Genomic DNA, 6352 nt, shown 5'->3' with positions numbered 1-6352 from the left:
ATTGTGAGGGTTTTGCATGAACATGTTACCCATTAGCACATTATTGCCTCGCTTCTGTAACAGTCTGGCGACATTTTCTATTTATACGTTATCTCCTCACTTACATCTATCTACACTCATGCTCATAAATTAAGGATAATGCTGATACATGGTGAAACAACGCTCTGGAGGGCGGTTTGCGGGTTTAAATCACCTCGGGGTATGACAATGCGGTGCATTTGACCCGCAGTTGTCGCCCGGTGGCGCTGGCAGCAGTCCACATACGCAGAGGTGTGTTGGTGCATGTCAGAGTATGGTGCAGCGAGGAAGTGTGCAGACGTTTTCAGACTTGCTAATGGAGATTGTGTGTTGAAAATGGCTCAAAGGACACATATTGTTGACGTTATGAGGGGTAGAATACTAGGGCGACTGGAGGCTGGACAAACACAGCAGTTCGTAGCATGGGCCCTCCGTGGGTCACAATGTGTGATCTCAGGATTATGACAACGATTCCAGCAGACAGGAAACGTGTCCAGGCGCTACATTACGGGACGTCCACAGTGTACAACACCACAAGAAGACCGATATTTCACCATCAGCGCCCACAGACGGCCACGGGGTACTACAGGTAACCTTGCTCGGGACTTTACCGCAGCCACTGGCACAGTTGCCTCCAGACGCACAGTCTACAGACGACTGAACAGACATGGTTTATTCACCCGTAGACCTGCAAGGTGCATTCCACTGACCCCTGGTCACAGAAGAGCCCGTAAAGCCTGTTGTCAAGAACACAGTACATGGTCATTGGAACAGTGGTCCCAGGTTATGTTCACGGACGAGTCCAGGTATAGTCTGATCAGTGATTCTCAACAGGTTTTCACCTGGCGTGAACCAGGAACCAGATACCAACCCCTTAATGTCCTTGAAAGTGACCTGTATGGAGGTTGTGGTTTGATGGTGTAGGGTGGGATTATGATTGGTGCACGTACACCCCTGCATGTCTATGATAGAGGAACTGTAACAGGTCAGGTGTATCGGGACGTCATTTTGCACCAGTATGTCCGCCTTTTCAGGGGTGCAGTGGGTCCCACCTTCCTCCTGATTAATGATAACGCACGGCCCCATCGAGCTGCCATCGTGAAGGAGTGCCTTGAAACAGAAGATATCAGGCGAATGGAGTGGCCTGCCTGTTCTCCAGACCTAAACGCCATTGAGCACGTCTGGAATGCTCTCGGTCGACGTATCTCTGCACGTCTTCAAACCCCTAGGACACTTCAGGTGCTCCGACAGGCACTGGTGCAAGAATGGGAGGCTATACCCTAGCAGCTGCTCGACCACCTGATCCAGAGTATGCCAACCCGTTGTGCGGCCTGTGTACGTGTGCATGGCGATCATATCCCATACTGATGTTGGGATGCAGTAGCGTTTTGTAGCACATGTGTTTCGGGACGGTTTTCTCAACTTACCACCAATACCGTGGATGTACAGGTCTGTGTCGTTTGTGTTCTCTATGTGCCTATGCTATTAGCGCCAGTTTTGTGTAGTGCCACGTTGTGTGGCACCACATTCTGCAATTATCCTTAATTTATGAGCATGAGTGTACGTGTACATGTACGTATAATTTGATGTCCCCTGCCAGCTGTTCAGTGTGTATGTTCAGGCTGGTTTCAGAAACTACTGTACTGATACACGTGGAAGGATTTTGTTTATAATTTATGTATCTTTCATGCGAATTGGCTGAACTAGGATGAATTAAAGTACCCTGATACTGTGAAAACGATACCATTGCCATCTAGCGGTGAATGGCAGAACTCCTGGAATCGCTGTAGTTCAGGTGGTCTCTTGCTGATGTAGGTCGGGTACCAGTGTTGCATGGCAGAGGGTGCTCCATGCCGATGTTGCGTGACCGAGAGTGATTCGTACCAGTGCTGTATGGCAGAGGGTGCATCGTACCGATGATGTCTGGCAAAGGGTGCTTTGTAACAGTGTTGTGGAGAGAGGGATCTTCGCACAGATGTTATGTGGCAGAGGCAGCTTCGTACCAATACTATGTGTAAATAGTGCATCTTAGCAAACTTATGTGGCAGAGAATTGTTCGTATTAATGAGCCGTAGCAGAGAGTGCTTTTTACCGCTATTACGTGCAGAGTGCTTTGTACCAACGTTACGTGGCAAAGGGTACTTTTTACCAGTGTGAAGTGGAGAAGGATGCTTCACTCGATGTTGCTTGGCAGAAGGTGCTCTGTACCAATGTTGCGTAACAGAGTATACTTCATACCAGTGTTATATGGAAGGTAGTGAATCCTACTGACGTTGTGCGTACCAGTGTTGTATGGCAGATGGTGCTTTGTACCAGTTTTGTTTGGCCGAGTGTGAATCCTACCAAAGGCATGCGGGAAAGGGTATTCGAAAACACTGTATAACACTTCCTGTCTGCTACTGCTGTACCATAACCTTAAAGCTGGAAACAGGTTGTGAAATAAAACTCTTTTGTTATAGCAATTATGGTATAAAGCAACAGAGCAGTGTTACCCTCTGAGAGGAATTTTTTTATGTTGACCGTGTTGTTCCTAACGGAGGTGGCTTATCGGAAATGAAAGTCAGAATTACGTAAATATTTGAACAGTGACAAACAAAATATTGCCTATCTGCACTGTTTAACGGATAAAGAAAACGGTCGCCAGCCTAACTAGGCATGAGAATGATTAACATTCTCGTTTAAGAAAATAGTTATTAGTAATTTTCTACCTAGGCCAACCACAATTTGCGCGCGCTACACAGTTCCGTTCCCGAGGGGAACCACTACACCTTTTATATACAAACTAACTAAGAACCCTAAGTGAGGATCAGCAGATTACATAACAGCAACAAAATGCATTAAATAAAACAAAACATTTACACATATTGACATCTCTACAAAAAATTATTCACACAAAATTACAATTATGTACAGTAAGTTTTGTTCCCTCCAAATGGGACAAAGAGTTTAAATTGCAGATACACTACTTTGCATTGAACCAAAACATGACGTCAAAGTTTGTACAAAGAAAGGAGTATACAATTTTGTGTTATCTATTCAATCAAACACATTTACAGAAGCACAGCAATGTAACATTAAATGAAACAAAAGCAAAATAAATCAGTACAGCATTAGAGCTATGGTGTTACAACTGTTAGCACCTTATACAGAGAGAATTATCAGAGCATGTGTTTCGATAAGTGCTGATGTGATAAGGAATACCACTCAGTCCATAATAAGAAGATTGCAGCACTGCATTGATACCAATGGTTATTATTTCGAACACCTTCTGTAAATGGACGTTCATGCCACATTAGTGACCTTCGTTGACCTTCAAAGACCTTACTGTTACACATCATTGGATTCGTCTTGATAGCCGTTATCAGAAAATAAGTACCAAACTACAGCGTCCCATATAAAAAGCAAAGTTGACCATATCTCTGAAGCGACCCCACCTAGCAACATATTATGGCACCCGCTCTCCCATGCAACTTTTGTCCCACAAACGTTTCAGTTCCTATCATTCTTTAGGAGTTATTCTTGGTGGTAATAGTTAGTGACTCACCCTGTATTTCGATAATCTTAAGTAAAACATTTTCAGTGCTATTAATTATTTCCGGTATTATCGATCACCTCTCCCGTATATGAGAATAAGCCTGATGATATTGTTCTCAATTAAAAGAGTGGTTATAACCTGTCGATATTTCGTGCTACCTGTGAGAAGTCGGGGCCGGTCGCTAGTTTGTTATAAATGAAAACCATACCCAATTTTTCCGGCTGTCATATGCACTGTTAAAGCCTGAATACTTCACGAGCAAATTGTTCCGTAGGTACAGCAGCAGAGCACACACTAGTGGGCGTCAGGTATATGTTGTTGTTGTGGTCTTCAGTCCTGAGACTGGTTTGATGCAGCTCTCCAAGCTACGCTATCCTGTGCAAGCTTCTTCATCTCCCAGTACTTACTGCAACCCATATCCCTCTGAATCTGCATAGTGTATTCATCTCTTGGTCTCCCTCTACGATTTTTACCCTCCACGCTGCCCTCCAATGCTAAATTTGTGATCCCTTGATGCCTCAGAACATGTCCTAATAACCGGTCCCTTGTTTTTGTCAAGTTGTGCCACAAATTTCTCTTCTCCTCAATTCTATTCAATATCTCCTCATTAGTTATGTGATCTACCCATCTAATCTTCAGCATTCTTCTGTAGCACCACATTTCGAAAGCTTCTATTCTCTTCTTGTCCAAACTATTTATCGTCCATGTTTCACTTCCATACATGGCTACACTCCATACAAATACTTTCAGATACGACTTACTGACACTTAAATCTATACTCGATGTTAACAAATTTCTCTTCTTCAGAAACACTTTCCTTGCCATTGCCAGTCTACATTTTATATCCTCTCTACTTCGACCATCATCAGTTATTTTGCTCCCCAAATAGCAAAACTCCTTTACTACTTTAAGTGTCTCATTTCCTAGTCTAATACCCTCAGCATCACCCGACTTAATTCGACTACATTCCATTATCCTTGTTTTGCTTTTGTTGATGTTCATCTTATATCCTCCTTTTAAGACACTGTCCATTCCGTTCAACTGCTCTTCCAAGTCCTTTGCTGTCTCTGATAGAATTACAATGTCATCGGCGAACCTTAAAGTTTTTATTTCTTCTCCATGGATTTTAATACCTACTCCGAATTTTTCTTTTGTTTCCTTAACTGCTTGCTCAATATACGGATTGAATAACATCGGGGAGAGACTACAACCCTGTCTCACTCTCTTCCCAACCACTGTTTCCCTTTCATGCCCCTCGACTCTTATAACTGCCATCTGGTTTCTGTACAAATTGTAAATAGACTTTCGCTCCCTGTATTTTACCCCTGCCACCTTTAGAATTTGAAAGAGAGTATTCCAGTCAACATTGTCAAAAGCTTTCTCTAAGTCTACAAATGCTAGAAACGTAGGTTTGCCTTTCCTTAATCTTTCTTCTAAGGTAAGTCGTAAGGTCAGTATTGCCTCACGTGTTCCAGTATTTCTACGGAATCCAAACTGATCTTTCCCGAGATCGGCTTCTACCAGTTTTTCCATTCGCAGGTATAAGTAAAATGATACTAATTCGATGTCTTATTTCCACAATTATATACATCAAAAATCACTTGCGTACATCAAAAGATTCACCAACTGGTCCGCTATAACTTAGCGAAAACTGCAGCTCGCCAAATGTAATTGTTCTGTATGTATTTAAGGACGAAAGTAATTTTCGCAGCCGACCGGTGTGGCCGAGCGGTTCTAGGCGCTTCAGTCTGGAACCACGCGACTGCTACGGTCGTAGGTTCGAATCCTGCCTCGGGCAATGATGTGTTTGATGTCCTTAGGTTAGTTAGGTTTAAGTAGTTCTCAGTTCTAGGGAACTGATGACCTCAGACATTAAGTCTCATAGTGCTATGAGCCATTTGAATCATTTGAATTTTCGCATGACGTGTCACTGCTCGATGAAACTTGGACCACACGTAGAAAGAACTGCTGCAGTATAGCAAGAACGATAGCACAAAGAAATACGAAATGGGAACAAGAGAAATGACACTTTTGTTTAAAGACGATAATTACTCTGACGTCACCGAAATTCACGATGATCCCTTGTAAACTGCAGAAGGTGGGACCTGTTCTTAATAGAGTATGTAATTACCACGGGCGGCAACGCGTGCTCTCAAGTTGACGACAAGACTAGTCAGGAGTTCCTGAGTTGGGGCATTCCACTCCTCCACCAGTGCTGTTGAAAACTAGTGGATGCTCGTTGGTGCATACGCGAGTATCACAATAACCTCGACCGGTGAGAGTTCTGTGTTCAAGGTTTAGAAGGCCAGTACGCTCATTCAACATTATGCTTCCCATTAACAATAACACCAGGCAACAGCCTTGCCGCAGTGGATACACCGGTTCCCGTGAGATCACCGAAGTTAAGTGCTGTCGGGCGTGGTCGGCACTTGGATGGGTGACCATCCAGGCCGCCATGTGCTGTTGCCATTTTTCGGGGTGCACTCAGGCTCGTGATGCCAATTGAGGAGCTGCTCGACCGAATGGTAGCGGCTTCGGTCAAGAATACCATCTAACGACCGGGAGAGCGGTGTGCTGACCCCACGCCCCTCCTATCCGCATCCACTGAGGATGACACGGCGGTTGGATGGTAACGGTAGGCCACTCGTGGCCTGATGACGGAGTGCTTTAATTAACAATAACACCTGCGCCACCAAACAAATCATGTTCAACAATGTTTCTAGGTGCATTATGTGTTCCCACCTCTCGCCGAGTGAGGATACGTCCAGCCTGTATAAAACAGCTTCAAACGCCTGGTTG

At 44.2% G+C, this 6352-nt stretch overlaps 1 pseudogene; it reads left to right on the top strand.

Moving 5' to 3' along the window:
- Positions 1 to 5904: 5904 nt before the first annotated feature.
- Positions 5905 to 6022, top strand: LOC126195884 (5S ribosomal RNA; annotated as a pseudogene).
- The last annotated feature ends 330 nt before the right edge of the window (positions 6023 to 6352 follow it).

This window comes from Schistocerca nitens, chromosome 7 (genome assembly GCF_023898315.1).
Source record: "Schistocerca nitens isolate TAMUIC-IGC-003100 chromosome 7, iqSchNite1.1, whole genome shotgun sequence".
Taxonomy (NCBI): domain Eukaryota; kingdom Metazoa; phylum Arthropoda; class Insecta; order Orthoptera; family Acrididae; genus Schistocerca; species Schistocerca nitens.
This window is presented reverse-complemented; position numbering and strand designations above follow the sequence as displayed.